Source organism: Callithrix jacchus, chromosome 3, assembly GCF_049354715.1.
Source record: "Callithrix jacchus isolate 240 chromosome 3, calJac240_pri, whole genome shotgun sequence".
NCBI lineage: Eukaryota > Metazoa > Chordata > Mammalia > Primates > Cebidae > Callithrix > Callithrix jacchus.
In genome coordinates, this window is record NC_133504.1 from 6,567,020 (window position 1) to 6,589,879 (window position 22,860).

Sequence of the window (22,860 nt, forward strand, 5' to 3'; positions counted from 1 at the left end):
GAGGCACCCAGTTGGAGAGAAGGCGAGACAGCCAGTGACAACCGTCCCGTCCACATGTTATGGTTGAATTGTCACCCCCCATTACCGAAGTTCGTATGTTCAGGTTTTTTTTGTTTGTTTGTTTTTTGAGACAGAGTCTTGCTCTGTCTCTCAGGCTGGAGTGCAGTGGCGTGATCTCGGCTCACTGCAACTGCCTCCCTGGGTTCAAGCGATACTTCTGCCTCAGCCCCCTGAATAGCTGGGATTATAGGCATGCGCCACCATGCCCCGTTAATTTTTGCATTTTTAGTAGAGACAGGATTTCACCATGTTGGCCAGGCTGGTCTTGAATTCCTGACCTCAGTTGATCTGCCTGCCTCAGCCTCCCAAAGTGCTGGAATTATAGGCATGAGCCGCTGTGCCTGGCCATTCAGGTATCTTAGAATGTGACCTTACTTGGAGATTGCCTCTTGATTACAGGGGTAATCAAGTTAAAGTGAGGCGATTAGAGAGGGCCCTAGACCAGTATGACTGGTGTCCTTACAGAAAGAAGGAATTTGCACACACACACCACAGGGAAGATGGTGTGAAGAGACAAAGGGAGAAGATGGCCATTTGCAAGCCACAGAGGCCTGGCACAGATGCCCTTTCATGGCCCTCAGAGGCAGCCAGCCCTGCCCATGCCATGATTTTGTATTTCTAGTCTCCAGAACCAGGAGAGACAATGCATTTTGGGTGTTGAAGCCACTTAGTGCGTGGTACCTCATTCCAGCAGCCCTTGAAAAAAATAGACCACAGAACTAGGGAGGTGCATGCAGAGGCTCTGGGGCTGAAGGACTGGTTGGAGAAGTAAGAGGAAAAAGGAGAGGCGAAGATGACGAAATCACGGGTGGGGAGGCGAGGCCTAGGCAGAGAAACCAAGGAGTAGCCAAGCGTGAACCAGTGAGAACGAATGTAGAGTCAATTTTTTCTAGATCTGGAAGATACAGATCTAGATGAACCGAGCTGTTAGAGATGCTGCTGGTGGGTGCGTTGGCCTCACCTCACTGCACTGCTGTGCCCTGCACACTGTGAAAGACACCCAGGGAAAATCCTAAGCTGTTTGTGGGAGTGAACTGCAGGGTGCCGGAGGCCTGGAGTGAACCCATGGTCAGTTTCTCCGGCCTGCAGCCCAGGCATAGTCCTGCAGTGGTTGTGCCCATACTCAGGGGGCAGCCTGCCTGAGTGCCAAGTGTGGGACTGCCCTCAATAGCGTTTAACCTCGTGCCCCAGCTTCCTCTTCTGTGAAAGGGCAGTAGTGACAGTACCTATCCCACCGGGTTATGAAAATTAAGCAGAACAATGTGTATGCAGTGTCTGTAGCACTGCCGGGCATCAAGCACTGTGTAAACAGTATCTGTTATTCACAAAGGCATTTATGACAACAATCACTCTTCAAACAGCCCTCCAGCCAATGCTAGGCGCAAACCCCACGGTAACCGGGACAACTGTTGTTAGAGGTTGAGCTTCCTGGTAGGCCCCAGGTGCTACAAGAGCAGCCTTGGGGATATGAGCCTGAAACCATCGTGTTGGCTTCTGAAGACCCCAGATGGGCATGGTAGGGACGCGGAAGCGCTCAGACTCGCACAGCAGGTGGTCGCCCCGGTGCAGCGCGCAGTCGGCCCTCCGCTCCCCTGCACCCGGGCAAGCTGCGGGCGCCACCCACACCAGGCTCGGCAGACACCCGACAGAAAGGGTTTTCTGGCCAGGCAGCGTAGCGAAACACTGTGGGGCCGCGGTGAAAAAGGGCTCCAAGGGGCCGCGCACGTCAGCATCAAGGAGAAACGGAGAGGAAGGCCCTAGCCGCCAGGTCCCTCGCAGCAGAAGCCCGGCCTGCTCAGAGGCCAGCGCGACACGCGCGGAGGGTGCAGGATCCGGAGGGCGCCGGCCGCCCCTCCGGCATCGCGGGGCCCAGGGTCCGCGGGGCGTCTGAGCTGAGGCGGCCCAATATACCCTTTATCCTTCCTCAGATTCCTTATGAAATCCGGGGCAGTCTGGGCGATTCCAGCCGTGTTCGCCCGCCGCCACCTCTAGCCCGCCAGCCACCCGGCAGCCACGCGCGCCCAGACTGGAGGGTGGCAGGGGCGCGGCGGGGCGTGGCTCGGACGTGGCGGGCCCGCTGGAGGGCGGGGCATGAGGGGGCGGGGACTGAGGGGGCGGGGCGGGGCCGCTGGAGGGCGGGGCCGGCGAGAGCACCAGCAGCCTCCTGGCTCAGCCGCAGCGCCGGCGGGGGCGCAGCCAGCGGGTGGCGGCGGCGGCGGCGGCGGCGCATTAAATAGCATCCGGAGCCGGCGCGGGCCAGGTAGTGGGCTGCAGTGACAGCCGGCGGCGGAGCGGCCAGGCCGCGGAGGAGGTGAGTGCGCCCGCCGTGCTGAGCCGCGTCTGCTCCAGCAGCGGTGCCCCGGCCCGGCAGAGGCGCGGGCTAAGGTTGCCCCGCAGGGTCGAGCCCGAGCAGCGGCCGCCGCGGAGGCGCGTGAGCCGCCTCAGGCTCTTGGGGCCGCGCCGCCTTTCCGGCCTCTTGCCCGCGGCCCCGCTTCCCTCGGCAGCCGGAGGCCTCCAGGGCGCCTGAGCCGCCGCGGCTTCCTGTGTTTGAGCTGCGGGAGGCGCGGGCGCGGTGCTGGTGCGCAGCGGGGGACGCGCGCGGTACCGACCGCTGTGTGTGCGGCAGCGGGGACCAGCGTGGCGGAGCAGCCGGACGCGGCGCTTCGGTCGGGAGGAGGGGGCCCCGCCCGGCTGCTGACAGTGCCCTCGGCCGCAGTCTCCACCTGCCCCAGAGGCCGGGCTCGCTGGCGCTCGGACCGCGCATGGGGCGGGACTGCATTGGCGCCCACTGAGATGCGGGATCCACGCCGCGCGCTGGCACGAGGGCCACTGGCAGCTCAGAGGCCGCTGCCAGAGGCAGACATTCTTGCGGTGTCTCCCGAGGAGTGCCCGTGGCCTCTGCGCTTGGCCGTGGGGTCATTGATTTAAGGAGCGCTGGCATTTTTTGAATTTGGGAAGCCAAGATGATGTCTGTCACCTGGCAGCGTAGATGGAGAGTGGCGGTAGATGACTTGAATGGACACGTGGATTCGAGTCTGGGGACAGGCGTTCCCCCAATCAGTCCGTGTGAGGGTGTGGAATTTCCCCCAACTCCGTCCAGTTTCAAGGTTATGGAACGTAATTAAGAGTGGCCGTTCTAAAAGCGTCCTCTAGTGTCCTGGCTAAGACTTTTAAGCTTCTTCGTGCAGGCATATCTGAAGTCCCGCGACTCTCACTGCTCTGCTTTTTATTATTTCTTGACCTTCGATTAGTGTTGAGAGAAACTGGTTAAATCTTGCAGTTTCTGCCACACATTTTACAACTTAACCTGTGATTATCCCAAAGAAAACAATGATTGGCTTCATACAAGCAAAAGAATCAACCCAAACCTTCTGGTTGATTCTGTTTTGGTTTTTTGTTTTTGTTTTTCAAGTGGACGAGGAAGGTTAGTTTGGCTAAAACGTAAAAGTTTTGAGTTGTAGGTCTGTTCTGGGTAGGCCTGAGAAGATGGAGCTTTTTAAGGAACCATTGCTTGCCATCAGATTGGAGCCAGACAGTGCAGTGTGATATAGTGGAAACAGGAGCAGTCTGGGGAGACTCACTTTCTTGTTCCGACTCAATTCGGGAAACACCTCCCTAATCTGAGACCCTCTCCTTATATTTGTGAACAAACTGCATTAGACTCAAATCTTTCACGAGCCAAAATTTTATGACTAGAAAAAGAAACTTGCTTTCAGCACAGCTCACACCTCTCCCCTTTAAAATAGCAAACATATTAAAGACTTCTGTTTTCTGAATTTACTGTAAACGGAATAATTTTTTTAAAACAATTACCCAGCCCAGGGTGGTGGCTCACGCCTATAATCCCAGCACTTTGGGAGGCCAAGGTGCGCGGATCACTGAGGTCAGGAGTTCGAGACCAGCCTGACCAACATGGTGAAACCCTGTCTCTACTAAAAATAAAAATAAATAGCCGGGCTTGGTGGCACGCACCTGTAGTTCCAGCTACTGGTGAGGCTGAGGCATGAGAATCGCTTGAACTCAGGAGGCAGAGGTTGTGATGAGCCAAAATTGAGCCATTGCACTCCAGCCTGGGCAACAGAGGGAAACTGTCTCAAAAAAAAAAAAAAAAAGACCGATTACCCTTCCCCCATAATTATAAGCATTTTGACATATTTCCTTCCTGTCTCTGTTGTTCCTATTTTGGCAGTATTTTTATTATTATTGCAGGCAGCCTGACTAAAAAGAAATCAGGGCTTTCAAGTTTTTGGCATTTGGGAGGTAGATACATGTGACCCATACCTGTAGGGAAAGGTATCTATTTATACCATGAGGTAGAGTTTTCATAGCCACCTCTAGTTTTCGGCGAAGTTTAGGCTAACTGAAAGTGTACCAGCATGCCGTGGTGTACGCGGAAAAGTGAACATAACTCAGATTATGTGATAATTTTCTCTTGTTGCCATTGTGTATAACCCAAGGCTTACTACAAGCTGAAATTACTTAACACATTGACATTAAGCCTTTGATGTAAAATGACCGTCTCAGAGTTGCTGTGGCAAATGCTGGTAAACTGTCCCTGCCTTCTAGCGTGCTTAACGTCTAGGTCTTGCTACATCTTTTTTGATGTAACTGTTTTGTGGAAAATGGTTGTGTGTTTGGGGAGGCTTTTGAGAAAAGATCAGGTTGTCTTGTTATTATAGCTGGGTATTTCTCCTCCTCTCTTCCTTCCAGTTTCACTTTTCTGGAAAGAGCAAGACTATAGAATAGTGATTTCTACATATTTATAGTCAGTAATCTTAGAGGAATGTTTCAGTTTTAAGATCAATTGAATTTATTGTGTAAGTTTGCCATTTAAAATAGATGCCCATTATTCCTTTGTGTTTCCTGTCTCTTGGAACCAAGCTCTGTTAAATTAGAATCCATTAATAATGTTTTGTGGACAGTTTTGTTTAGATGATGCAATGCATGAGGCTCCTGTGTTACAAAATGGAGAAGAATTCCTTTAAGGCAGCTCAAAGCTGTTGGTATCTGAAAACCTTTAAAGCCTTTCTCTCTGACAGACAGTGGCAGACAGGAGGTAGATAGAGGACCAGAGTTTTTAGTGAAGGTTGGCAGTCCAACTTGGTAGTTAGACAAACACGTGACGGTCATGAAGTGCCTTTGACACTGGTGCCTGGAGAAGAGTTCTCAGTGACCAGAGCTGATCTGAAGCTGCAGGAAGCTGAGTTTGCATTTCAACATGCTGTTACTTCAAGGGGCTTCTGAGAACTTGTAAAGGAGCAGCTGGCCTTTGTGAATAGAGAAGGCGGGGCAGTTTTACCAGGATTTGGGGCAGCAACTCTGAGATTGTCATTTTACATCAAATGCTGAATGTCAATGCATAAGAAATTTCAGTTGGTGGTCAGCCTTGGGTTATATATAACGGCAAGAAGAGAAAACTATCAGGGGGTCTAAGTTATGTTCATTTTTTACATCATGACATTTTCACTTTCTCTTTTTTTTTTTTTTTCCTTTTTTCCCAGAAAAGATCTCACTCTGTTTCCCAGGCTGGAGTGCAGGCATGATCACGGCCCATTGCAGCCTCCACCTTCCTGGGCTCAGGTGATCCTCCCACCTCAGCCTCTCTGGTAGCTTAGACCACAGGTGCACACCACCATGCCCAGGTAATTTTTGTATTTTTTCGTAGAGAGGGGGTTTTACCATATTGTCCAAGCTGATCTTGAACTCCCGGGCTCAAGTGATTTGCCCTCCTTGGCATCCCCAAAGTGTTGGGATTACAGGCATGAGCCACTGAGCCTGGGCAACATAGCAAGACCTCACCTTTACAAAAAAAGTGAAAACAATAAAATCAAATCTGAAAATGAGTGGCTCCATATAGGTGCCTGGGCTGATTCTCTTTATGAATTATTTGCTGGTCTTCAAGTTTTAAATAAAAGTCTGAAAGCTGTGTAATATCAAACCAAAACCACTTGCTGTAGAAAAGCTATATTAATTTTCCTATTTTAAGAGTCATACATGCTTATTGGAGAAAATTTGGGACATAGGAAAAATGAAGCTCTAACAGAGATTAAATTCTTTTAACATTTTGATATATTTCCTTCCAGTCTTTTCTTCCCTATACAATAAACAAATTTTAAGCATACATTGTTAGTTAAAGAATAAAATTTTGACAATTAACTTTAATCACCTAAGCTATATTGTGGGCTTTTTTCCACGTTGTTACATATTCTTCAAAAATAAGTTCTGAAGAAGACTGCGTTATATGCTGTATGGGCCGTATTAGTTACTTTTCCCTACTGGATAATTTTCAGAACAGTTTACCAACCTTTATTACATGTTTAAATACATCTTTTTTTTTTTTTTTTTTAAAAAGAGAAGCATGTTCTGCTTTAAAACTCTTGAAATTAACAATAATTTGAAAAGTGTTTTTACGAATGAATAGGTTTAATGGACTTTTGGATTCGTGTATTCTACTCAGAAGCGGTTGAAATAGGGATTTCATGGTTTGGAAGATAAATGGAAAGAAGTTAGGGCATCAGAGAAGGAAACGTGGCCTGCTTGTAAACCATTTCCTCATTCTGGAGCGGACTTCCGATAAATGTAGAATCTATCCATTAGCACAGCTCTGGCTCCTGTAGAAATGGGCTCTTTCCACTGAGGTGTGCTGTGGGAGAAATGTCCCTATAAGGAGGACCGAAATACTCGGAATACTGTTTATTCCTTTGTTACGCGGAGTCCTGAGAAAGCGCTTCAGGAGCTAGTTTCTCCCTCCAGGCTCAGGTGTGTACCACAAAGCAGACCTGTGGTAACTGACCGAGGTGGTGGCCATAGCCTGGACACGGCCAGGCTTAGGAACGGAGCAGTAATGATAGCAGCCGACAGAGCCAGGCGCTGCTAGGCTTCGGATGTGTTAGCTCATTAGTACCCCCAGCAACCCTGTGTGGTCGGTCCTGCTGCCGTCCTTACTGTATGCAAGATAAAGGGACAGGTGCACAGATTAAGTTGCTCAAACCAGAATTTCAACGTAGGCAGTCTGGCTTCAGGGTCAGTGCTCCCAATTCCTTGGCTCTACTGCCCCTCCAGAGCTAGAAGTTTCTCAGTCCAGGAGGGCCTAGAAAGTTCCAGATTAGGCCTGGCGCAGTGGCTCACGCCTGTAATCCCACCACTTTGGGAGGCCAAGGTGGGTGGATTACCTGAGGTCAGGAGTTCCAGAGCAGCCTGGCCAACATGGTGAAACCCCGTCTCAATACAAAAATTAACCAGGCTTGGTGGCACGTGCCTGTAGTCCCAGCTGAGGCAGGAGGGTCACTTGAACTGGGGAGGCAAAGGTTGCAGCGATCCAGTCTGGGAGACAGAGTGAGACTCCGTCTACTAAAAAAATTAAAGTAAGTTCCAGCCTATGCAGATGTCAGTAAGACAGGAAGGACAGAGCTGGGTCTGCTTCAGTGTCACTGCTCCTTGATTTCCCCCCATCTCATTTACATTCTGCCTTGAATTATCTCTTTATACCACTAGAGTGCTGAAAGAGACCACAGATTTTGATTCGGCTTGGCTCAGAGAGTGATAAGATCACTTGCTATGTAGCTGTGACTTTCTAGAGAATTAAAAAATAAAAGGCTTTACCTGCCCTAGACGTTGGTCTTGTAAGGCTGGAGAACAATTCAGATATGTGATTAATGCATCCAGTTTGCTGGGGAAAGAGAGCACATTCCAGCTGGGAACGGGACCCAGGCTCAGCAGATGGTGGAGCAGCGCTCACTAATGTAGGAGACTGGCCTCACTGTGCACATAGGTTTGCTTTCTGCTGTGTATCTTGGGGTACTTTTGATCAGAAACAGACCTTCCCAGTGTATTCTAGATGATATTCAGCACTTTCAATAGACAAGAGAATAAAATTGTGACTTTTCAGGGTTCGAAGGCACAGTAGCGTTGCCTAGTAGTTATGGGTCTCTTTTTCCCAGTGGGATTTTAGGCAGAATGCTGAGAGATGAAATGCATAAAAGCAGGACTGCAGTGGTTGAAGGGCTTCCTCTGTCTCCCTTGCCACCTCTGAGGGACTTCAGAGCAACACTGAAATAAGCCTTACTCATTCGTTGCACCTGTGCAGTGATTGCAGGGCAGGGAGAGGGGTGACTTGGCCAAGGTGACACAGCCTGGCTGCCCCTCTGGCCATGGCACACATGTGGACTTTGTTTCTGGGCCCTGTGCCTGTTCAGAGAGTGGCCAGACCTCTGTGTCACCCTTGATTTCTGCCTAGAAGTCCATTCGGTCAGCAGTTCTGCTTATTCCTACTCTGTGCAGTATTGCCCAACGCACACGCATTTCCTCCTTGCCTTCTCAGTATTGCCATTCTGATCCAGAATGGTCACCTGCAATTTAAACAGTGAAGGCCCTTGTTAGGAAGTGGGGGAGGGTGCAGAGGGGGAGGGTTGCTTTTTCTAAAGCATGGCTCTGATCAAATCCGTCCTGAGCAGAGGCCTTCCAGGCTCCCCTCCGTAAGGCCCCAGGTCTTTATTCACCTTGCCTCTCAGATGCTTCTGCAGCTTGGTTCCTACCTGCTGTCTCTACACCTCCCTAAACCACCGTATGCTGAGGCTTCACATACAGCGAGCTCTGGTGGCACAGGGTTAATGGGTCTGTATACCCAAGAAATTGAACATGGGTGCTGTCAACCGCCCGACTGACTTCCGGTGTCCTGGTCTGATGGTATCCTTGATCTTACAACTAAGATCACGACATTGAAAATCTCTTGACCCAAGCCTGTGCTTTTGTTGGGATAAAGTTTGTGTTGAGTACATCTAGGCCAGGTGTGGTAGCTCACATCATTGCAGCTCTTTGGGAGGCCGAGGTGGGTGGCTTACCTGAGGTCAGGACTTCGAGACCAGCCTGGCCAACATGGTGAAACCCTGACTCCACTAAAAGTATAGAACTTAGCTGGCTGTGCTGGTGCACGCCTGTAATCACAGCTACTCAGGAGGCTGAGGCAGGAGAATCACCTGAGCCCCGGAGGCAGAGGTTGTAGTGAGCTGAGATGGCACCACTGCACTCCAGCCTGGGGTATAGAGTGAGAATCTGTCTCCAAAAAAAATGTACATCTAAATGGTACAATGCCCAACTCGGCCTATTTGGAGTGCCATTGTCCCACAGAGCCCTGCTCCTCAGAGGCACTTTTCCCAGAGTGACTTTCCCCTTCCTCAGCTACGCTGTCATTCAGTTGGAATGCATCAGCGACCATACTGGTGGTTAAAAAGTCGAAATGCTCCCATCCTAGGTAGAGAATAGCTGCTACCCCAGGTGCCCCACCCTTAATTCAGAAACTAACGGGTTAGTACCTGGGGCAGCAGAGGAACTTCTGAGCCCCGTTCTGGTGCACTGGCCTGTGTCTTTTCTGACTGGTTGGTGCCTGGCCGTACAGGCTGTTAAATATTTTGACGAGCATCCCAGCCTCTGTCCGGCATGCAGCTTTTTATGAGCGCATATCTGGCTTTCTCAGATAGGCACGGCAGCCACACTCTAAGCTCTGGGCACCGGGGAGACCTAGTCATTGTCATTTCTGTATTTTTAGCAGCATTTAACACAGGGCCTTATAGCTATTAAGCAGGTAAGGTTATCTGATGATGGATTGAGGGTAGGGCAGGTTCCAATGGTCAGATGTCCCATAGAAGGTGGTCCCTGATGAGAATATACGTTGTCATGTTTTACTATTCCAGGTTTGTCTATTGTGATACTGTGCAAAACTTAGATTTTTTTTTTTTTTTTTGAGACAGTTTTGCTCTTGTTGCCCAAGCTGGAGTGCAATGGTGTGATCTTGGCTCACTGCAACCTCTGCCTCCCAGGTTCAAGCGATTATCCTGCCTCAGTCTCCCAAGTAGCTGGGATTACAGACATATGCCACCACACCTGGCTAGTTTTATATTTTTAGTAGAGACAGGGTTTCTTCATGTTGGTCGGGCTGGTCTTGAACTCCCAACCTCCAGTGATCCACCTGCTTCGGCCTCCCAAAGTGCTGGGATTACAAGCGTGAGCCACCGCACCTGGCCAAAATTTAGATCTTATAGCTAAGATCAAGGCATTGAAAGTATCTAGACCTAAGCCTGTGCTTTCACTCGGGTGAAAGTTTAAGTTTAGGAGGACTTCTGAGGCGTTTCTTTCCGTGTAGTTTCAGTTGTGTTGGAGAAGCAGGTGGCTGTGGTCTTTGCAGGGTGTGGGAGGGGAGGAGATTAGTGTTGAGCCCCAGCTAATCTTACATAACTGTACTGTAGTCTTAGTTTACCTGGTATTCCTGTGTTCACATTGCCCCTTGTTTCTGTGCCACTAGTGAAATGGTCAATTACCTCCATTGTGCCTCAGGCAAGCTTCTGAGGCATCCCAGGATGGGGAGCTGGCGGGGTCCTTGTCTGTCAAGCAGCCCAGCCAGGCCCCTCACAGTGGACGGAACTGAGTTCTTGAGAGCGTGGCTTAGCAGCCCAGAGTCCCAGGATGGACTCTGAAGACAGAGCCAGTCTGTGCTTTTCTCTCCTGACATGAGTCAGAGTCAAACTCCAGTTCAGGCAGGGCAAAGATCCTTGTCCCTGGGGTGAAAGCTGAAGCTGCAGGGTGTCCAGGACAGACCTTCAGAGGAGGCCAGCCATGGAGCCTGGCACGGGCCTTGGCCTCGAGTCTCCGTCCTCCTGAAAGGCCAGCTCAGTCTACCCGGCCTCTCACGCAGGCCAGGTGATGGTCACCAGCAGCGTCCTCCCCATTCTGGCATGCTTCTCTCCGTCACTGCTTCACTCCCTTCTTGATGTGACAGTCCCTTTTTGCAGGCTTTGTCAGGCACTGTCCCTCTGCCTCCCAGGCGTGGCATGCGTCTCAGGGTGCTTCCATTAGCAGTTTCATTCATTGTCCATGGCGGGGAGCAGATGGAGATGCTGGCCAGGTTAGCCACCAGAGAGGCTGCAGGGCTGCTCAGGAGATTGAAGGACTCTCCAGAGTGGGGTGTCTGCCCATAGCGCGTGGCTGGAACATCTATTAGAGTTTAGAATAGAACAGAAACATTATAATTTCTGTGGATAGTTACTTCTCTGGCCATCTTTTAAATTCGTATTTGTGTGTTTTCTAATGTTCAGAAAATATTTGCAGAATGTGTATGTATAGTTTATGGATAAAAGCATTTACATGTGAGAGGTGCGTTTATTTGTTACTGACTGGGGTACGTCATCCAGAGTTTAGAGAGCCAGAGAAGGCGGTCTTCTCTAGCACCAGTATTGTAGAGACCTCTGAATGCCATTTTTTAAAAAGGAGAGAACTCAGTTTGTCCTTAAAAGGGAATAGAGACCGGGTGCAGTGGCTCACACACCACTGTAATCACAGCTCTTTGGGAGGCTGAGGTGGGAGGATCACGAGTTCAGGAGTTCAAGACCAGACTGGCCAAGATGGTGAAACCCCATCTCTACTAAAAATACAAAAATTAGCCGGGCATGGTGGTGGCTGCCTGTAATCCCTGCTACTCAGGAGTTGAAGCAGAGAATTGCTTGAACCCACGAGGTGGAGGTTGCAGTGAGCCGAGATTGCACCACTGCTCTCCAGCCTGGAAAACAGAACGAGAATGTCTCCCACCCCCGACCCAAAAAAAACTGGGGAATAGAAACAGCTCTCTGGCTAGGTTGTGATTCATCTTAAATATACCTGTGACTTCAGGAGAGTCAGGTTACTCCACAATATGTTTTGTCTTTGGTCCCCAAACTTAGCAACGTGGAAGCCTCTTTGGGATGGCCTTTTATTTTTTCTCTTTTGTTTGCTCTTATGTCCCCTGAGGCTGAGCTGTCTTACGCATTCTGAATATTTGCAGATTGAATACATTGGCCTGTTTCTTGCATGACAAATACTATGCTGAGTTGGATGCCTTAAGTCAATATTCAGGTTGACTCCTTTTGTTGGAATCTTTGGGTGGTTGGCAAGATGCAGCCTGTGTGCCGGTCAGTTTTACTGTCCTGCACATGATATCCCCACACCGTAGAGCCGTAGAGCCCTGGAGGCCTCCGAAATGTCACCTGAGAGACAGGGTGTTGGGATGTACCTTAAAGTAATTTTTTAAAAAGTGGATATAATGAAGCAGTATTAGCAAAATGTTGATCATTATTGAAGCTGGAGTCATGGGTACATAAAATATAGTTTTGTTATACTACGATGTCTACTTTTGAGTAGATCTGAATTTTCCTGATAAATTTTAAGTGAAACGTAAAGGGAATACAGAGACCTCAAAGTAGTCTCACCTATTCCACGCAGGTAATGGCTGAACTGGCCAGGCTCTTTTTCTTTGTCTTTTAAACACTGGTCACTGTTCTCTAATCTTCTGCAGCTTGTTAGCTTGGTTTTGATTTGGGCTTCCCCAGGGCCAGTCACCTCCTTATATAGTTACCTGAGCTCTCTGTGTAACTTTAGCTCATGTCTCGTGGTTGTCACCAGGACCTCTCTTCTTCCCCATATTATGAGCTAAATCCTGGTGAAACTTTTCTCTATTTCACTTGTCGCCCCTCCAACACCACCGAGGTCTTCCAGGTAACAGGCACAATTTAGAGGTCAGAACGGGGTCCCATGTGTTTTGCAGGCTGTGCCCAGTCCTCGGGAACCTCACAGCCTATAATTATCTTGTAGATTCCATTCATCTCTCCTTGTTGTTTTCTTTTCTTTTCTTTTTTTTTTTTTTTTTTTTTGTGAGACGAGTCTTGCTCTGTTACCCAGGCTGGAATACAGTGGTGCAATCTTGGCTCACTGCAACCTCCGCCTCCCAGGTTCAAGTGACTCTTCTGCCTCAGCCTCCCAGTAGCTGGGACTACAGGTGTGTACCTTAACGCCTGGCTAATTTTTGTATTTTTAGAAGAGATGGGGTTTCGCCATGTTGGCCAGGCTGGTCTCGAACTCCTGACCTCAGATGATCCACTCCACTCAGCCTCCCAAAGTGTTGGGATTACAGTCGTGAGCCACCACACCCGGCCTCATCTCTGATTTTTAAATTAATAGTAGGTACCTGTTGAAATATGTAAAAACTCAACTCAGAATTGGATTTCTCTAAACTTGTGAGAGGCTGGTCTTCCTCTCCCTGGGCAGAGAGGTCTTTGTGTTCTGTCTTCTCACCCATGTCCTGCTACGCCATTTCTCTGGTTATCAGTCTCTCTGAAACCTTGATCTATTTTAAGAGGTGTAAGTAACTCTATCTAACCTGCGCCCTCTTTAGCCCTCTTATCCAGGTCACTGATATGTGATCGCTGTGACCTCTGCGAGCTGTGGGGTGGTATGGACTCCTTGAAGACAAGGACTGGGTCTTGTTCTTCCCGGTCTCTCACCCCAGGCCTGGGTCCTGGCGGGGACAGGAGGGCTCTGTGAACTAAACACCAGCTGGGCGAGGGCGAGCCTCCTGCAGCCAGCTGTTTCTTACTCAGCTTGTTGACAAGAATGCTGTCATGGGAGAGAGAGGCAGAGGCTCCTGGCCATCGCTTTACAACGCTGCTGTGAGTCCCCAGCCCACCTGCTGCCCCTGCAGGGCCTCCTCCCTGCCTCTGTGCTGCAGCACTGTCTGGCTCCTACTGGTGTGTCTCCTGCCCCTCCTGTCTCTGCCTGTTCAGACCTGGCCTGGTTCCACCCTCAGCTCTCTGGACAGCCCTCGCTTTGATCCCGGTGCATACGTACTGTTCTCTCCTCCTCTAGATTCCTGCAGCACCGGGCCCCTAGCGCTTATTTCTGCCGCGGTATCAGATCTGTCTTCTTTAGGTCTGTTAACTCTTGCAGGTGTGTTTGTCTTCAGTGATATCCTAAACTTGCTGGAAGCAAAGAAAACATTGTAAGTGCTTTATCCTCAGGCTTTCTGTTTGCCTGGGACTAGAGTTCTTCATCCTCCTGTGATGTTCAGAGTGTTGCTTCTTTTTTTGTATTGTGACCCCTTTTTCAAAGAAGCACTTAAGTGGGAGTGGTTCACATAGCAGGTCGGTGGCTCACATAGCAGAGCCAGGTCCCTTGCAAGCTTAGATACGTATTTTCCAGGAGGGCTTTATTGTGCATAACCCCCCATATAGGCACCGAGGAATGAGAGCTAAGCAGAACCCTGGCACAGTTGGGGCTTGAGGAATATCTCACTTTATAGTGTTACCCCTCAGCTATTTCCTTTTATATAATCCTTTATATAATCATATATTAGTTTATAGAATTAGGGCTTGATGAATCCCTTTATATAATCTTCTATATATAATCATATAATAGTTGATAGTATGAGTGCCTAAAGAATATTTCCCTAAATATATATCTATAATCATATCTTGGTTCATTCGGAAGAATGCCTAGAGTGGACACTGTGCAGAGCATGATTTAAGGAATAAGCAGCTTATAATCAGAGGAATCCCCTAGAGCAGACACCGTGCAGAGCATGATTTAAGGGAAAAACAGTTATGCCAGGACAAGAATCCATGGCCCAGGCAGCAGCATTCAGTATCGTAAAGATACCCGCTGTATGGCAGGCTTGGGGCGAGGGCCACTCCTATAAGGGAGTTGTAGGACCTTGCTCCAGTTCTTGTGGAAGGCTGCCCTCAGAACGGCAATCCACCTTGGTGACTGTGAACCTTATCAGCTCTTGCTACTGTGCTGCTTGAAAAGCATCTTCCCATAGAACCCATTGGAAGCTGCCAGAAGGTAACAGTAACCCTGACAGCTCTGTCACTGCTATGTGACTTAAAGCATCCTCCTATAAATCTTCTTAGAAGTAGTTTGACCATAGATAGAAGTATTGTACACTGCGCACGGCCCACCTTCAAACCTCGGTGACCTAATGGGGGTGAACCCCTTACTGCACACGGCCCTTGCCTTCATGGGAATGGGCGCCTTGCTGTGCACTGTCCACCTCCTGGCCTAGGTGACCTAATGGGGATGGACTTCATGTTTTATTGCTCACGACCCTATCACTATCCTTAAAGGTGATTTCACTCACTGCCCTGCCCCCTAATCTATACACAATAAATACTCATGCTTCTGGACATTTGGGGCCTCGCCTGACTCCGCTCATAGGTGGCGTGGCCCCCCGAGCCCAGCTGCGTTTTCCTTGTACTTCTGTGTCCTGTCTCTTTATTTCTTGGATCCTGCGCCTCAGCACAGCATAAGGCTCACCCCACGACCCTGTGGGGCCATCAGCCCTACATCTGGCTCCCAACATGCCCTACAGTTTATATCCTATCTGTCATTCTGTTCTCAGGACAGGTTACTACCCTAGATCTTTGTGGAGCAGGTGGGAAATACATAAATACAAGAAGGCGTGAACTGACCTGACTCAGCTATAGCTTCTTTATCGTGAGGAACTCTAAAAAATACAGCTAGGCCGGGCACGGTGGCTCACCCCTGTGATCCCAGCACTTTGGGAGGCCGAGGTGGATGGATCACAAGGTCAAGAGATCGAGACCATCCTGGCCAACATGGTGAAACCCCGTCTCTACTAAAAATGCAAAAAAATTAGCTGGACATGGTGGCGCACACCTGTAGTCCCAGCTACTGGGAAGGCTGAGGCAAACCCCAGGATCGCCTGCCCATCTTTTCTCTTCTCTTACATAGTCTTGGAGAAGCCACCATGCTATTCACGATGGAAGGAGGCATAGCTTTCCTGTTCCCTCGCTCTTCTTTATTCTCCCCTGAAGCCCACATCAGGAGAGGAGCTGGCTCAAACTTTGCAGCTCATCTGAGGCATAGCCAGTACCTAGAATGTGATCTTTTTGCATCTGGTCCAGGATTCTTTCCATGTTCACATTCTGTTTATATCCATAGTCACACAGGAAGATGGGAAGATCCTGACTTTGAGCAAAGCACCTGAGAGGACCCCAGGATCTAGGTACCTCCTCTGCATGCAGTTTCTCAACCAGATGGACCTTCCTCTCCATCCCTGGCCCTTGTGGGAGGAGAGTGCCTTCCTAGCTTGGGGCCAGCTCTGGCTGTTGTGAAAGGACATGTGCTCCTCTCTACTGTTAAGTTGTCCTCCCTTATGGTGCAGGCCCTTGCTTCAGAGCTTACTTTGTGATTCAGCTGAGTCCAGTAAGGTGAAGTCTTTTCTGGATTATTTCAGTGGCAGAAAGCCTTTTATTTCCTTCTTTTAGTAACAGGCTCTGTTTGTCTTACCTAATACCCTTAGAACGTGGTATCATGTTCTCCAACATGCAGTCATACAGACATAAATCCAGCTCTTCCTGTGCTGAACGTCAACTGAAATAATGTGCCTTATTGATCCAGTTTATCAGTGAGAAGTTTCATGTACACAAGCCTTTTCTGTCTTGCTCTTTGCAGAAGGGTTGGGTCAGCCCAACAAGCAGTTCTTGTCTCCATCTGCTGCCACAAAGCTATTGGCTGAGGCTCTCTGCCCAAGCCTGCTGCCTTCTCTAGCTCTTACCAGTAAACTTCCCTGTGTCGTTGGGACATATCTACAGCAATTGCTTAGCCATATTCAATCAGTATTGGAAGACAAGTGGACTAATCTTGCTTCTAGGAATTTTTTCGAATGGAAACTTGCCCTCTTAAATATGTACTTCCGAGACACAAAGGCTGGACATGACCTGGATATCTTCATGGGGCGTGCCCTGACTATAATCATCATTTTCTCGAGTAGATGCGCATGACAGGTCTTTGTAGCTGTGTGTGAGGAGAGAAGGGAGGAGAGCTACATGGTTTTTGTTGTTATTGTTTTTGTTTGTTGGTTTTGCTCTGGAGAACGTTGGGCAGGTCTGGTTGTCAGCATTCCTCATATCTCAGATGGCCGCCCACTAGCTCTGTGTTTCTGGGAGCACCCTCCTCAGCAGAGTCCTCACGTGGGACTCTGGATTTTGTGCTTGAGTCTTGTTTGTTCCCCTGGATTGGAAGATTCTCTTTTCTGTCATATGAAACCCACAGAAGTTGGAGTCCAGCCCGGGTATGGGGCTCTGGGCTTAAGACCTTCTGAAATTTGCTGTTCTACCTAAGAAAAATACTTATTTGAACTTGTCCCTTCCCCATGGGCAGCCATGATTTGTTTTGATTGCATCATCAGTCATCTGTTCAAATATGTGTCTCAGTGTCTTCTAAAGACACTTGCCCTTAAGTTGACAGTGGTCTTGGGCTGACATTATATATCAGTGAAACAATTTGAGAACCATAAAACATGATGAAAATAAGAGCAAGAGAATATTTTTATGTAGGCTTTAAATCAGTGGCTTGCACCCTTTTCTTTTTTCCCCCAAGTCAGCCAGGAGATGTTCTGTACTCCTTTCTGGTGCACTGACTCACAGCAACTCTGTGGGGGGTAGAAGAAGGAGACTACTGAAGTTGGAAAATACTTTCAATACCCCCTTTCTTTTTTTGAGAATCACCGTTCTATAAATATATCCTCCAGGGACTTGCCATAGAGAAACAGTGAGAATCACAGAGGGTCAATTATGACTCAGTAGATGCTTGTTAAGCACCTGTCCTGGGACTGTGTTAAGCACCAAGGGCATGTAAAGATAGATGGGAGGAGGCTCTGGCCAGGGAGAGGGAGAAGCATGTGCATAGGTACTAAGTACCACTCACTGTAAGTGTAAGACAGGAGGTGCTAAGTACCCCCCAGAGGGACAAATAAAGACTTCCTGCATTTCAAAGGAAGGACCGGTTTAGGGGTGGCTATGGAAGGGCTGCCTCCTCACACATGAAGGAGGGCCCGGAGGACCCTGGTAAGTTGGACCTGTTGCTTACAAATCACCCTTCTGTCTCCCCTCCCAGTGTCTCTTTAGTGTTTTGCCATTCATTCTCAGGCTCAAAATTACCTCTCTCTTTTCTACTTGTTTCTACTTAGAATAATTAAACATTTTTTATTGTGGTAAAACATATGTAACGTACAAGTTGCCATTCTAACCCTTTTTAAGTGTGAAGTACATTCACGGTGTTGTATAACCATCACCACCATCTAGTTCCAGAATTTTCGTCATCCTGAACTGAAAGTCTGTACCCGTTAAGCAATAACACTCGTTCCTCCTCCCCCTGCCCAGCCCCCAGTAACCTTTCTCCTGCTTTCTGTCTCTGTGAATTTGCTGATTGCAGGTGCCTCATAGAGATCATGCAATATTTGTCCTGTGCTTCATCCATGTTGTGGCATGTATCTAAATTTCCTTCTTTCTGAAGGTTGGAAAATATTCCATTGTTTGTATAGACCATATTTTGTTGATCCATTCATCTGCTGATGGAAATCTGGGTTCGAATCCCGGGCTTTTAAAGCATTGTGCGTTGTGGCTTGTCATCATCGGTGTCACCTGTTCCCTATGTCTAGACTTGAACACCCACGCATGCCTGGGCTGATGTGCTTGGTGCTTGAGGTCCATGTGCTTTGGCTTCAGACCCAGGCGCTCGTCCTGTTCTCATGTGGAAGAAGGGCAGGGCATTTGACTGCTACACAGTTTCCTGGTCTTTGAGCTGTAGGCAGTAACAACCCCGTGCAGTAGGGACTGTGATGAGAACGCATTTAGTGCTTTGCACGGTCACTTAGCACAGCACCTGACACCTGGCGAGTGCTTAAGCCACAGTGGCTCCTAAATCATAGCTAAGCCAATTTCTGGGAAGTCTTCCTTCCCCTCTCCTATCCGCTTGAGCCCTGTTGTTTGTTCCAGATTAATGTGCAAAAATGTGAGCCCTGGGGTCAGGGGGCACTTGTGGTAGCCTTTTGTCTGTTCCCGTAGCCTGAAGGATAGCTCCTTTTCCTAGATGATACTCATTTGATCATTAGCTCAGCTGTGCCTTCTCCATGCAGCTCTCCCTGAGAGCCAACGCTCTGTTTCAGAATTCCTCTCGTACTTACTGCTGCTTTCTCTACTATTTTGTGTATACATTTATGGTATGTCTTTTAATTCCAAGCCTCATGAGTGGGGTCTGAAAGTTTTTCCTTAGTTTGTACCCCCATCTGAATACGAAAAATTCTTCTGCCCCAATAAAAGATGGAAGTGTCCCCCAAATTCTCCTTCAGTCTTCCTATTAAAGTCTTACCAAGGCTGTTGTATTACGGGGTGCTCTCTCAGCCCCTGTATTTTGGACAGAATCAGGGAGAGAAGGTACCTTGTCCTGAAACCATCTCTGCCAGTCCTAGTCTTAGGTCCTTCTAAAGGTCAACTAGCTGAATTAGACTTTTGCTAAGGCAAATTGAATGCTAGCTGGGTAATTACTTTTTAGAGTTTGACCTTACAAAAGCAAAAGTTGGCTGTTATTGTAAAAAGTGCATTTAAAAAGCAATAAAGTGTGAAGTTTTAGTTAGATGAATGTGGATCCACAGGACAAAATTTCTACTGTTCTGTCATTCAAATGTGTTGTGACTTGCGAGAATTTTATCACTAGTAGCACATATACGACTTCAAAAACTGCTTCACCTTCAGCAACTTCAATGGAAGAGGAAAATGTGAAGACACACCTCAGAAATCTTAGGGGACTCAACAAGTGGCTTTAGCGATGCCCCAAACCCTATTTGGAGATGCATGTTGAAAGAATTCAAATAACATATTAATGAAATCTGAATTTGAAACAGTGTTTCTAAAGTAATTTAGTTCTTCGTATGACTTGAATATATGTGTAATTTAATGATTATAGAAACTGCTGTATTTGACCCCGCATCCTAAACATTTATCTGTTCGAATTGGACACATCGTGTTTGAGATCTCTTTATGTTGGGGCACATATATGATACATGTGATCGATGTGAACGGGTGAGGTATGGTCTCATATTGCTGGTTAAAAGTTAGTGTCGCTTTACACTTGCTCTTAAAAGCTTTGTGTGTCACTCTCTCTGATAACTTTAAGGGGATGGGCAGGGCGTGGTTTAAGTTGGACTTGAATCTTTCAATAAATCAGATTTATAAAATCAAGGCATCTGCTTTGTTTCTCCTTTTTAAATCTTTTGGAAATTCCATTGGTAATCTATAAGATCACTTTAATGAAAATTAAGTGGGTTTACGATTTATTATACTTAATTGGGAAGAGAAAGCCCCAAGGCGGTGGGTGGGAATAGCCAACGCCTGTGGAACCACTTGCGTGTTTTCTGCATGGGATCCCAAAGTTACCCCAGACCCTTCTCCTCATGCTCAGAGTGGGCAGTGACCACAGTCAGGGATCTGTGGGATTTTGGACAGTGGCTTCTGCTTTCCTCTCTAGCTGGGAGACTGGCTTCTCTTTTGAGCTGCTGTAACCTCCCTCTCTAGGGACAGCCTGGCTGCTCTTTTGGTTCAAGAGGCAATGGCTTAAGCAAATCTAACTTTAGGGAATTTGCCAAGTCAGGGTTAAGGAGCACGAATCCAGCGGGTTTGGAGTGCTGCTTTGAAAGAACAGCAAATGGCCTGGCTGCTGCTCTCTTGTTTCTCCCTGAAGCCTGAGCTCTGCCCAGCTAGTGAAGGACAAAGGGGGCGCTTTCTGCCTCTGTAAATAACCTATTGTACAAGGGGAGGAGGCGGGGCACGGAATGGCAGCATCTCGCCAGCTTGGGTTGCCGCATTAAGGAAAGATGTCAGGCTTTCTTAATTTGCCATTGCTGGGCAAGGGTGCTATTTATGTGGGTTTGTTTGAGGACTGCATTCCTAGTGAACTATTCCATCAAACTGCCATTATTCATCTTGATGAAAGCTGAGGAACTTTAGAAGGAGAGGGACATTCAGATCACCCGCATTTTGGTTTCTAAATGATGTGAAAAGAATACAATGTTAATGTAAGTAAAAGTTTGCAGAATTGCCGGGGCTGTATGTGTGTGTGGTATGTGTGTCCCCAAGAGAACGATGTCCCTGTGAGTCACCTCTGGCCCTGCGCCACTATTTTCATGGTACAAATAAAATGGTGAAGAGGTGAACCTTTGTGTATAGTGGGCCTTGAACCCACGTGTTCAGAGGCTAGGGTGATGGGATAAATGCTAACATTTATGTAAGACGTTGAGCATTTAGATGGATTTCAACACGGAGCTCTCATAATACCTGGGAGTATGAGAACTGGAAAGACTTTAGAAACCTGACCTCATGGTTCCTAACCTGGGTTGGGCTGAAGGGGACTTGTGATAATATTGTGTATTCTCGGGAGATGGGGTCAGTGACTTAGCATAGTTAAGAATTATTAGCATAGGTTGGATTTAAAGTCACATTGGTTGGTGTCCCGTTCTTGACTAACATCTTGGGGAAGGCTTATCAGTCTCTGGCCTTGGCTTCTTCCTTATCAGTTTGCTTTTGTGGTGTTCAGATAAGACGTTGGATATGAAAGCCTTTCCAAAACACTAAGTCAACGCTAATTGCATTTTTACTTCTTCTATCCAAAGTCTGGGTAGATGGGTACCAGGATTTCTGTTTTCTGATAGTCATGCCGTTCAGTTTCTGTCACCCTGTCTCTCCATGCCTGTCTCTACTCAGGTCTATTTAAAGGAATCTTCCGCGCTGGCTCTTTGCACTGGGCTTGTGCCAGTGTAAAGTGCCTACGCTCGGTAGGCCTCGGCCGTTGTTACCTTCCCTGTCATTCTGTGGTTCAGCTTTATAGGAAATTCAGAAAACCCAGCTGAGCAAACCCATTTTCTGTGTGTGGGGAGGAGGGTGCACGGGAGTGGCTGTGGAGGAAGGAGAAGCCGGCTGGCAGTAAGCCTCGCGTGTTCCTGGCTGGGAAATACTGGCTTCTTAAGCCTTTAAGCCAATCGAATCATATTTTTGGCAAACAGCAGCATGATTTATATGCCCGGTCTATAAATTTCCTTAGATATTTATGTGGAGATTTGATTTTGAAAGAATAAAGAAATATTCAAACCAGAACACTGTTAGCAAGGGTGTAAGTCTTAATCCTTCTTAGAGACCCCTTAGCCTAATGCTTATGTTCAATACAGCATTGAGAGGCTACTTACTGTGCCTGATTCTCTTCGGATGTAGGTCTGCCTCCAGTCTAAATACCCCAACTGCCTTTTCCTTCATAGCATTAAATAGAAGGGAAAAGACTTATAATGCTGTCAGTGTCGTGGGGAAGAGCTGTTCTTCGCACAGATCTAAATGAGCTATTGTCTTCACTTTTTGTGCATAGACTACAGTTTTCCTGTGTGTAGTGTTTATCAGTTTGCTCAGTGAGGTTGGTTTACAGCTTGTTACCTGGCTGCCATCTAAGAGGCATGAATTAAACTGCTGTCGTTTGTCATTATTACCCACTAAATATAGAAATTTGGCTGGATTCACACCCTTAGTATTACAGATTAGTATCTAATGAAATGCTCTTGCATACATGCTACTAAATTTATAATTTCCTGAAGTTTTTAAAAAAGTGTTCTTTCTTAGACTTTCTTGATATAATGCAGTTTATAGCATGGCTACTGCTGATGCTTAAAATAAACAAATTAATCACCTGTGTCTGTGTGTGTTTGTTTATAGAGGAATTATTTAATATTCTCACTCAGGGATGTGATTCTGTTGAACATCGCCTTCAAGTTCACACAGTCTTGGTCATATGGGAGTTACTGTAGGAGTTTTGGGGAGAGAAGAGAGAAAGGCATGGGAGTGTGTGTAAGGGGCGAGTGCTGCAGGGTGATGAAGACAACTCGAGGTGGAAGGATTTGAGGGCAAGGCAAGTTTGCGCATTGTATTCCGAAGGCTGAGTTGCAATACTGTTAATGAAATCTGACCACTCAGTGTCAATAGGACATGGACTTGATTTGTCTGCTTCTCCCACCTGGTGTACATCCCTTCCTCAGAAAGGCCTTCCCCAGTGCCTTGCAGACATTGCCTGTTTAATTTTGTCTTTTCCCTGCTAGAAGGTTAACCCATTGAAAGCCTAGACCAGGTCATCAGCACTGTCTTTACAGGGCCTCGCCAAAGCCTGGCT

At 47.7% G+C, this 22,860-nt stretch overlaps 1 protein-coding gene and 1 long non-coding RNA gene across 12 annotated transcripts in view; one reads left to right on the forward strand and one right to left on the reverse strand.

The window, feature by feature from the left end:
• The first annotated feature begins 1,535 nt into the window (after positions 1-1,535).
• Positions 1,536-22,860, forward strand: part of ACSL1 (acyl-CoA synthetase long chain family member 1) — a 72,894-nt gene continuing 51,569 nt past the window's right edge. For 4 of the 11 annotated variants that reach the window (XM_078366010.1, XM_078366013.1, XM_078366017.1 and 1 more), the window contains exon 1: positions 2,319-2,371. The gene's annotated coding sequence lies outside the window, so the exon portion shown is untranslated. Of the gene's footprint in view, positions 1,577-2,318; positions 2,372-5,561; positions 5,703-20,463; positions 20,732-22,860 lie in introns of those variants that run through there. The other 7 variants (XM_078366012.1, XM_078366016.1, XM_078366021.1 and 4 more) reach the window with 3 other exon arrangements.
• LOC128931528 (uncharacterized) lies at positions 6,115-21,944 on the reverse strand. Its single transcript, XR_008479952.2, has 2 exons — positions 21,896-21,944; positions 6,115-11,046 (listed from the first exon to the last, which is right to left on the reverse strand). It is a non-coding gene; the product is annotated as an uncharacterized LOC128931528 (long non-coding RNA).